This window comes from Triticum urartu, chromosome 2, assembly GCF_003073215.2.
Source record: "Triticum urartu cultivar G1812 chromosome 2, Tu2.1, whole genome shotgun sequence".
Classification (NCBI taxonomy): domain Eukaryota; kingdom Viridiplantae; phylum Streptophyta; class Magnoliopsida; order Poales; family Poaceae; genus Triticum; species Triticum urartu.
The window spans coordinates 719,793,548-719,804,938 of NC_053023.1; positions in this window are offsets into that span (position 1 = coordinate 719,793,548).

Here is an 11,391-nt window from a genome sequence, read left to right on the forward strand (position 1 = left end):
ATGCAGAGAAGAAGAAGCCCGCCGTGATCCAGGTTTGCGTGCATGACTTATGCTTGGTCTACGACATATGCCATGCCGACATTGAGTGCGAGGAATTTAAGAAGTTTCTCAAAGGTGGCCTAGTCAAATTCGTTATTGTAGACTTTGGGAACGACAAGGAAATCTTGGGTCGGATAGGCCTCGTTGTAGGCAACCCCATTGACCTCCAGAAGAATGGGCTGGTGTCCTCCCGTGATAAGCCTTCAATGCTGACCCTAGCAGGAGCCATGGTTCATCCTTCGTACGGTAAACTGAAGAAACCTCCACACACATTTCATCATGCATGGCATTGGAATGTACTAGATATAGACCACATCCACTGCGCTGCAATGGATGGCTACCATTGTTTCAGTATCTACAAGGGTTGGATGAGGAGCAAGAGCCAAGTGTGCGGTCCAAGCAAAGAAGTATCGGCCAAGAGCAAGAGGGACAAGGACAAAGTCGAGGACGTGGACGAGGACTCCGAGGAAGGTGGCAGTGTCGTTGCTCATGGTGGTTCTAATGCAGTGTCTACCGGATTAGTTGCTTAGTTTAATTTCTGGTGTGCTTAGTTTTATTTGAGGGGTGTGTTGTGCTGAGCCCCCAACAGAACTATGTTGTCTTCTTCTTGTTACTTTAACTCCTCAGTACGTACATAGTAGTATTTCTTACAGTTCATCTTTTAGTTCGTATAGTACTATGACTACCACTCATTTCTTCACATTATATACGTACAATATATATGGCCAACATCATATAGCCAGCAGTTTAGTTGTCAAAGAATTTCAGGGGGCTTAGTTTTGTCAAAGAATTTCAGGATCCTTAGTTTTATTTGAGGGGTGTGTTTTGCTGGACACCGTTATTGTGACTCAAATCTCTTCTGGCATGTTATAATGACATAAATACTGATGGACCAACATGCCAGCTCTCCCTCTATCTCACTACAATAAAATAAAGTGTGGGACCTACTTGACCCCAACAGTGTTCTTATTTTCCTGTAAAATTGTTTGCTTGGTTACTCCTGACAAGCGGGGCCACACTTATCATTGTGAGAATCGGCTTATTTTGTCAGGTAACATGGTCAACAGTTTTGACGTGAAAATCACAATGTCTAATATCATTTTTGAGCAAACATCTAACTTAACGATGACATTTTTTGGATATCTAATTGCATTTTTGAACAGGCATCTCATGGATCGATGGCATTTTTGAGTAGTTGTAACTTCTAATGGAAAAACTAAGTAGTAATACACAAACTAGTGGCATAAATAATAAGAACCCAAGAATTAAATAGGTATGCTAATTTCTTTAATAGAATTTAGCACCCCATTTAAGCACGTACTAGCTTTTTAAATAGTACTATATGCATAATTTGGCGACGAGCGCTCTCTATATGTACCACCTTTTTTATTTAATTTCATCTTGTTAGTTTTGCTCCATGGGGCAATCCATCGATCCTACTACTGTACAAAATTATATATTTTCTAAAAGGCTAGAGGACGGGGTAGTCTAGCTAGGTCGATTTCAAGAGAGGCGAGGGCCTTTGTGATTTGATGGCTCATTACTGCTGGAAGGCGGGGCCTTGTGATTTGACTGCTCATATAAATGTGCCAATGACCTGAGGAGGAGCAAAGAACCATGCGGTATACTCAAGTTTTCCACTGGAGTACGACGGAGGAGCATGAAACACGGCAACCCAGTACCATATCCTCTACTCTATACTCTTATTATATATTACTAGCAAGAGGCATTGTTCTATTGGAGATAAAGAATGATCTAATTTGCTAGTCATCTCATTTTTAGCATTGTTCTATTCATGCCTCGCCGAGAAGGTGACACGTGCGGCGAAACACCCGAAGAAAAAGAAGAAACACATGAGCAAAAGAAGAAGGAAGATTATCACCCCCCAAAAAAGAAGGAAGACGCACACGCAAGTCTGGGGCGCTGCTCTCACTACATGAAGGGTTGCTGGCCACGGAGTCGTAACTGCTTCTTCATCGCCTCCACGACGTCGGTCTCCTTGCGCGTCTCCTCCGCCATCTTCTTCATTGTGTCCATGACGCGGGATTTCCCGATGCGAGCCTTAATCATCTCTTCCACGGCCGCATTACATACCTTGACAGCAGCCGGGTGCTCGATGCGGAGCTTCGCCAACTCCTCCTTCTGTTCCATGACGAGGGCCTGCAGCATCTTCATCGAGGAACTACTATTCTCATGCAGCTTCTTCCAGCCAGCGTTCTCCTCCTTCAGCAGGTCGAGCTCGTGGCAGAGCTTCGCCTTATCCTCCTGAAGTTGCAGGATTTCGCTGGTAGCCTTCTTCTCCGAGGCAATGCTCTTCTTCAGCAGCATCACTAAGCTAGCGGTCAACTCCCCCTGCTCATTGAGCTAAGTGGGCATGTCGTCGAGGCTCTCCTTCAGCAGCTCCACCAAGTCGTTGATGAACTCCTTCTGCTTATTGAGGTGCTTATTGAGATGATCGGGCATGCCGTCGAGGGATAACGACTCCAGCGCCGCCAGCTCGGCATGTTCGCCTCCGCAGCTAGGGCGCTCCTGGGAGCCATCGCCTTCCCGTGAGAGATCTTTTGAGGTCTCTGCGTGGCGGCAAGCCCTCTTTTTTTTCCGTAGCCTTAGTTCCCGCTCCCTTGTTACGAGTAGTTCGGATAGTTCTCGACCTAGAGCTCTACACACTGGCCATGGCAAGGACGGACGAAGAAGGAGGACTTATGAGGAGGAAGGTAGAGTAATTTTCGGTTAGGTAGTTCCCCTTTTTATAACCTAAGTACTAGCACTAGTACTAAAACCTGCATAGTGGGAACACGTTCAGGATTGGTACGCAGTGGTAGGTGTGAGCAGGCTTGCACTTAATTGTAGCACTAGTACTTTGGAATGTGACGGGAACAAGGTAACGATTAATTGATGGTTTTGGTTTCGAGGCCCGAAATGGCTCCAGATGAGTTTAGTGGAACATAAATTTCAAGTACTCCCGATGAGTTTAGTAGAACATAAATTGTTTAACATAAAAATTATATCATTAAAAAATAGAATATTTGAAGTTTGTAATGATATATTTTTCGTAATGTATGCCTCTTATTAAGTTGGTGAAATTAAGGACCTAGGTACACGTGCAAGACTTGTAAACTGAGAGAGAGGGAGTACTACACTGCTCAAATGTGGTCGCACAAGTCAGTGATGTAACCGGTCGTACATGTCAGACCAAGCCGATGTGTGCCCTTCGGTGAGACGTGGGTCCGACCGAACGTAAAGTACTTACGTGATGGAGACTTCTGGTTGTGTCTTCGGTTGATTGCCACGACCAAGCATTCTAAAACTAGTGATAAATAAATTACCATCTTTTTCCAAATGACCAAGTATTTTTTTACAGGAAAACAATACATATAGATGGAGTGATTGTCAAGGTTGCAAATAGACATAGCGTTGCAAGTTCACTTCAGTAGCAACTGACTAGGTCACTGCATCGTTGGCGGGGAAGGAGGGCAGCTCACCTCTCCTACGATGCATGCCCAGCGGCGCCACCGCAACTGGTCCCGAGATTTGGCTTCTCCTACCGCCCATTTGAATAGTTGCACCGGCTGCTCATGCCATTGCGCAGGCATGCGCGTTCTTTCCTCCGCAGTCGACTTCGTGAATATGATCTCTGCCATTAGCCCTAGCTCGAAATCAATGCGACGCTGCCAGATGCTAACATACCTCAGCATCTCTCCCCTGAGACCGACTTGCGCCTCCGCCTTGTGCTGCACCAGGCGCAGCTCCTTGGAACTTCTCTCCAATCGATGCGACGCTTCCTCGATCTGACTTGCCCTTGCTACCCACCACCTGAAACGCAGCCTTGGCATGTCCTCTAGCGCCACTGATCTGTGATTCCAGAGCAATGGATCCCCTCTAAAACACATGTGGGTTTCGCTCAAAGGTGGCAGTGCTGCGGGTCACAACGAGAGGGCAGCCCGCGGGATCCTGGGATCTAAGGAATTATCCATGGCGGGATCCGGTGGGTGAGGCGGGGAGGCGAGCTTAGGCGCTGGGAGAGCCCTACGAGGCTAAGATAAAGATAGTACTACTCCACTCTGTCCATATTTAAATACAAAGGCCACCAACAGTAGCCCTGGCAAAAATTGATCATGCTGCATGCGTCCTGGTTTATTGGCCCCCTTTTTTGTGCCACTTTTTATGACAAGCATAAATATTATGTTACTTACAAATATGGTCAAAAATTGGCACAAAATATGAAGGAGGCCAAAGGAAGTACTGGCACCCCATGATTTAACTACTCGCATGCGCGTAGTGAAGTAGTAATGTCTTTCTTCCGCCCTCACATCCACTCAATTTGCATGCACTGTATTAATTGACCATCAATGAAATGAAGGACTTTACACGTGTCAAATTATAACATGGGGTGGATCGTTGTACAAAAATGCGTCGCCCCTTGTACCAGCGTGTGCGTGCGAGGGAATGAGTGCGTGCGTGGTGTGCGTGCACATCTTCACTTCGTGCATGTACCGCCAGTGTGGCTCAGAGAGGATGAGTACATTCTTCTGGAAGCAGCAACATGTCACTGTGATCAATCCACACAAGGAGGTCACGACAACGCCTCCACATGTGCCACGTAGCTTCATGAACTTTAAGAGAGACACTGTGTAGCGTGCCATTGGAATTCTAATTTACGTGTTTGCACATACTCGAAGTACTAGTAAGGTACACGTGCATTGCACGCATCAAATTTGGCAACCAAATTATGAATAAATACCACACTATAGCATGTAAGCTCTGAGTCATATATGCCTGATGTAGACTTCGTTTAATTTTTATAGTTCATCTCATTCAAAATAAATTAGTTTTTATAAAAAGCTAGGGCCTCTTTGATTCGTAGGATTTCCAAAACGCGGGAATAGGAAAACCATGGGATTAGAGTGGAATGTCGTCTTGAATCCTACAGGATTGTACGAGTGTTTGATTGTGCATAGAAAAAAATGTAGGATTCTTTCAAAGTGGTTTGAGTGGATGGGATGTTTCCTATGAAATCTAGTGCAAATGAATCCTATGGAAAAATTTCTATGGTTTACAAACCTATGAATCAAAAAACCAAGATAGGAAAAATTCCTAAGGGATTAGAATCCTCCAAAATTCCTTAGAGAATCCTTTGAATCAAAGAAGCCCTCAATCTATTTTATGATTCATGGAATTGTGCATTGTAAAGCATAAAGTAGAATCAAATAATGGCAATTCAACTAGAAAAAAAGTTTGGGCAGTTATGATACGGAAGATTCTAGAACAAAGGAGAAGCACTTGTGTTTTGAGGTTTGTGCATTATGCTTAAGTTTAACCATGGAGTCTGCTAGATTGTACATGTGGCAAAATCCGGTGGGGGGCTAGAAGATGGTGCGAGGGGCCAACTGGAGGGAGACTATGAAGGAGTGCACAAGTGCGAGATTGAAATTTGAAGAGAGGGGGTGAGAACGTGCGCTGTTGCGCGCAGTGGTGGAGCCACGAAAAATAAATGAGCTAGGGGGCAAGCATTGCTAATCCTTTACTAGGAGGGCCAATTCATCAACTCAAACCATTTTACCAGCAATTGTCTAATGATCACATTCATATTAGCCTCGATATATAGTGATGTTAGGGGGCAGGGCCCTTGCTGCCCCTGCTTCGCCACTATGCGCGCGTCTGAGAGATGAAGCGGAGGCATGGATGATGAGAGGGGGGCGTTGGATATATAATTAATGTGGGTGTATTAGCTATGTAATACTATATAGAGAGGTATAGATTGATCGATGTGGACATGGGAAAGAGGGTGAGACCTCACTAGATATATAGATTGATCGATTTGTGTGGAAAACTGTGAAAGACCTAGCTATATATACACACGCATCAAGGAACATCGATCGTTGCGCATGCACGTGAGAGATAAAGAATGCTCGATATGATGGGGAGGGGGAGGTGTATGTGTGTGTGCATGCATGGGAGACCGACCTGAAGAAAAAGATTGCATGTGTGCGATGGATAATGCCGACTGGTAGTGTGTGTGCATGCATGCACGAGAGGAAGTTAGTGGTACAATTATAAAGAGAAGATGACTGTGTGGGTGTAAAAGACTAGGTGATGTCATAATCAATGTAAATTAGAATCCAAATATTTGAATAAGAGATCATGATGTTTGAAACCCGTGCATGCATGAAAATAACTGAGATATGCACGGTGTGGTTTGGAAACAAGCATGTTGTACTGTATACACATTGAACAAGGTCAGACTGATTTGTATTTGAGATATTGATGGCAGACATCATTTGGCCACATTGCATCCGTGCATGGACACACTATTCTAATTGGAGATGATGGGTGGCTTTCGCATCACATATCTATATCTATACCCCTATATATATATTATATTATATATTTTTTATATAGTGTGCGGATAACTTTTACTTTGAAAGATGGTCGTTGGATGAGGCCAATCCGATGGTGCAGAGATTGCAAATTTGAGCACAACCGGCCGTTGGATATCATTTAGATTCCACCAGATTTTGCCACATGTACAATCTAGAAGATTCCATGGTTGAACTTAAGCATAATGCACAAACCTCAAAACACAAGCACTTCTTCTTTGTTCTATAATCTTCCTTATCATAATTGCCCAAATGTTTTTCTACATGATTTGCCATGATTTGTTTTTACTTTATGCCTGACAACGCACAATTCCATGAATCTTAAAATAGATTAGCTTTCTTATAAAAACTAGATGATTTTGAATGAAATGAACTATAAGAATTAAACAAACATCTACATCATGCATATATGACTCAAAGCTCACATGCTATAATGTGGTATTTATTCATAATTTTGTTGCCAAATCTCATGCGTGCAATGCACGTGTACCTTAATTACTAGTCTAAATGGTGTTTGTGTGTGTGTGTGTTGTGCTTGTTAAACACATTGTATGTAGTATATCATACATGGTTTAGATTCCGAACATCTAGCTAGAGCATACATGTACTATGATTTGAATTCAACATAAAATCTATACATATATTTGAATTTGAGATCGTATGTACATGTAGTTCGTATTTATATAGGAATTTACTTCTCCTATATTCATGTCATGTGTTGTGAAGATAATATTTAGATGGTTGTATAACTAAGCCAAGTACAATCCCATTCGAACAGGGAAAATGTACTCAAATTTAGTCCATATGCTAGACAACAGACATTCTTTTTTTATTGTTGAGGGAAGTGCAAATTGTTTTGGTACAGTACACGTTATGTTTGTTGTCCTTAATTTTTTTGTTTCTTTTTTTGTATTTGAATGCATTTCTAGTAATATAGTAAAACGGGACATAGCATTCTCTAGTGATGAGGTGCAAATTTTCTTTTTTTGGGCTTCACGTTAAGCTTGTTCTCCCAAAATTTCAAGCCGCGCCTTGTTATGCCGAAATTTCAAGCTAGCGTCTCTCTCAATCGTGCTGCGGAACTCCCGCCTCTTCAACCCATGCTTTGTTACCCCGAAATATTTAAGATATATCTTTGTCTCGTTGTGCTCCGACAACTCCCTCCATCTCAACCCGCGGATTGCTATTCCAAAATTACAACGCGTGCGGAAAATCCCACCTCCTGTGAAATCCCGACACGCAAAATTCCCATACCCTTGAACCGAAAGAACCGCCTAGCTCAAATCGGTGGGGGTAATTTCATAACTTACCCCACATTTCGGACAAGCGCGTCCCTAAGCCATGGTTCCCCACTCCCATCCCATCCGCCCACCCATTCGTACACCGAGGCGGCGAAAACCCGGGAAGCCCCACACCCTCCTCCGTCCGCCACCCAGCCGGAGCCTCTTCCCTAACGACGTCGTCCATAGCAACACCTCGACGTCCCTCCTCCACCGTACCGGATGAGGATCCGTCGTCGATCTCATAGTCCCGCCGGTTCAGCCACCCCGTCCTCCACCTCCAAGGAGTTGCCCCAACGTTCCCCTCGTCTTTTGCGCCACCTCCATTCCCACACCACCGTCTTCACCTGCACCACCGTAAGAGCATCATCATCACCGTTTACTCAGATGAAGCTGAGGCCTAATCGGCGCCACCAAAGAGGTTCTACACTAATCACCGCATTTTCTTCTTGATTCGATCTCACGGTGCTGCCAGCTCTCTGTCCTGAGTCGACACGGCGTGGCTCCATCCACGACGGCGTCGCCGGCCACTTCCTCCATGGCGTCGCTCCCTCGGCGGGGACGTCCACATCAGTAGGAGCTGCTGCTGCTTTAGCTCTCACTCACGATGCTGCTCTGCTCTTGCTCTCGGTCCCCTGCTTGGTCTGCTCTTGCTCGCGCTGTTGCTCTCAGTCTTGCTCTTGCTTGTGATGCTGCTCCGATTTAGCTACACTTCAGTCAACTGAATCGACTTTCGGGTCAGTCGATTTTCAGGGGGTGGGGGGCTCGCCGGAGTTAAGGAAGAACCAGCCGCAGCGGGGAGGGGGGCTCGCCGGAGAGGTACCCTAGTATCTATCTTAGGGTTCAGGGTGGGGGCGGTGGTCGCCGGCGGTGATGGGGTGGTGGCGTGGGGATCGCCGAAGAAAAGCTCGGCACGGGGGGGGGGGGCTAGAGGGATGGCCAGGACGGTGGCGGATCGGCGGTGGGGAGTGGTTTCGGGGCAGGCGGGGCGGGGCGGCGCACCACCGGCCGCGGGCGGCAGTGGGAGGCTGTTTGGCCGGTGGTGGCTGGCGGCTGAGGGTAGCCTCACCTGATGCTGCTACACGACCAGCTGCCCTGGCTCTCGCACATGCTGCTGCTGCTACTGCTTTTCTGCTACTAGTGCGTTCAGTTTCGACAGGAAAATTCAGTTTCGACAGTTAAGTTCAGAGAGGAGCGGCTGATGTATTTTACATCTAGAACTTTGTGGTTATGTATTTTACATCATCTATTGGAGATGCTATTAGAATTCCACTGAGGTTAACGTTGTCTCTCTTGTCCTGCTTCAGCCTCGGCGTCGTACAACTCACCGGAGCTGCTCCAACGATGAAACCCTCCATCACAGTGGAGCAGTACCCCGGGCTCCATCTTTAGACGCCTAAGATCTTCTTCCCCTCCTCCTACAGCCAAGTCAGCCGGATCATCCTCACTGACCAACCCAATCACGTTGAGATCGACATGGCTTCGCCAAAGAGGTTGTACACTTGTTGCATCTCTTTTTTACTCTACATGTTATATATATTGTCCACTTAGCACAGGCAGTAACATGAAATACGATATGTTTCTCCTATGATATGACAAGCAGTGAGGTAGCAGGCAACTTAGCTATCCGTGATGGACTCTCTTGAACGCCATCATTATTAATCTCTACGTGTTTGAGCTGTGCATTTGTCGATGGGCCTGGGAGTTGAGCTAGTAGGGCAGTGGCCTGGGTCCAAAGTAATAGAAGTAGCACAAAAACATTTTTTGAGTCTAGGCTTTTCCTTGCTCAAGCCTGCCTACTAGAATCGCTAGTGCTTGAATGGAAAAATGAAGGGAAAACATAGGAATTGGAAAGTTTCCTATGGTACTACTATTCATGAATTTGGTTCAAAGGAATGGAGCAAAGGAAAACTGTAGGATTTTTTCCTTTAGTGTCTCCTTGAAAGAAAAACCGTAGGAATTTTATTTTCCACTTGTCCTCCTTTTCAAATTCCTATTCAAGAAGCACAAGACTAAGAGATAGTGCCATAATAGCATTATAACCATACATTTTCTTGTGGTTTCACTTAATCTCAGCTTGCTTCTTTGCATCCTATGATCTTCCAATTCTTGTGAATCAAACACCCAGATTGGTATAAATCTTGTATTTTTAAATTCTCTGTTTTGCACGTGCATTCCTATCCTATTCCTGTCTATTTCCTATCCCTCGATTGTTAGAATCCTCAAATTCAAACAAGCCCTTACACAATTACTTCTGTTATAGATATGTGTCAAAGAAAACCTTGTGTGGTTTGTCCTGCTCCTGCTGCGCTGTGTTCCACCCCAGCTCAGCTGCTCCAACGACGGAAGGGTTCACCACAGTAGGGATCCGCTCTCCAGACTGTCTTTCGCCGCCTCAGATCTTATTCCCCGCCACCGACAGCCACGAAAACTGCATTACCATCATCAACTGAGCAGATGACCTCGAGGACTACACGGGTCCGCAAGAGAGGTCGCACTCTTCCATGTCTGCTTATGTTATGCATCACTTAATATGATGACATGCTACTTTATCATCATGTTCACCTATTAGACTCCGAGTCAGGTCCAAACTAATGCTGAAACTTGAGTTTTTAAATGGTTGTGGGATACTGATGTCTACTACACAACCTTCTTCTTGTAGACGTTGTTGGGCCTCCAAGTGCAGAGGTTTGTAGGACAGTAGAAAATTTCCCTCAAGTGGATGACCTAAGGTTTATCAATCCGTGGGAGGCGGAGGATGAATATGGTCTCTCTCAAGCAACCCTGCAACCAAATAACAAAGAGTCTCTTGTGTCCGCAACACACCCAATACAATGGTAAATTGTATATGTGCACTAGTTCGGCGAAGAGATGGTGATCCAAGTGCAATATGGATGGTAGATATAGGTTTTTGTAATCTGAAAATATAAAACAGCAAGGTAGCAAGTGATAAAAGTGAGCGTAAACGGTATTGCAATGATAGGAAACAAGGCCTAGGGTTCATACTTTCACTAGTGCAAGTTCTCTCACCAATAATAACATAATTAAATCATATAACTATCCCTCAACATGCAACAAAAAGTCACTCCAAAGTCACTAATAGCGGAGAACAAATGAAGAGATTATTGTAGGGTACGAAACCACCTCAAAGTTATCCTTTCTGATCGATCTATTCAAGAGTCCGTAGTAAAATAACATGAAGCTATTCTTTCTGTTCAATCTATCCTATAGTTCATACTAGAATAACATATTAAGACACAAATCAACCAAAACCCTAATGTCAACTAGATACTCCAATGTCACCTCAAGTATCCGTGGGTATGATTATACGATATGCATCACACAATCTCAGATTCATCTATTCAACCAACACAAAGAACTTCAAAGAGTGCCCCAAAGTTTCTACCGGAGAGTCAAGACGAAAATGTGTGCCAACCCCTATGCATAAGTTCACGAGGTCATGGAACTCGCAAGTTGATCACCAAAACATACATCAAGTAGATCACGTGATATCCCATTATCACCACAGATAAGCACATGCAAGACATACATCAAGTGTTCTCAAATCCTTAAGGACTCAATCCGATAAGATAACTTCAAAGGGAAAACTCAATCCATCACAAGAGAGTAGAGGGGGAGAAACATCGTAAGATCCAACTATAATAGCAAAGCTCGCGATACATCAAGATCGTACC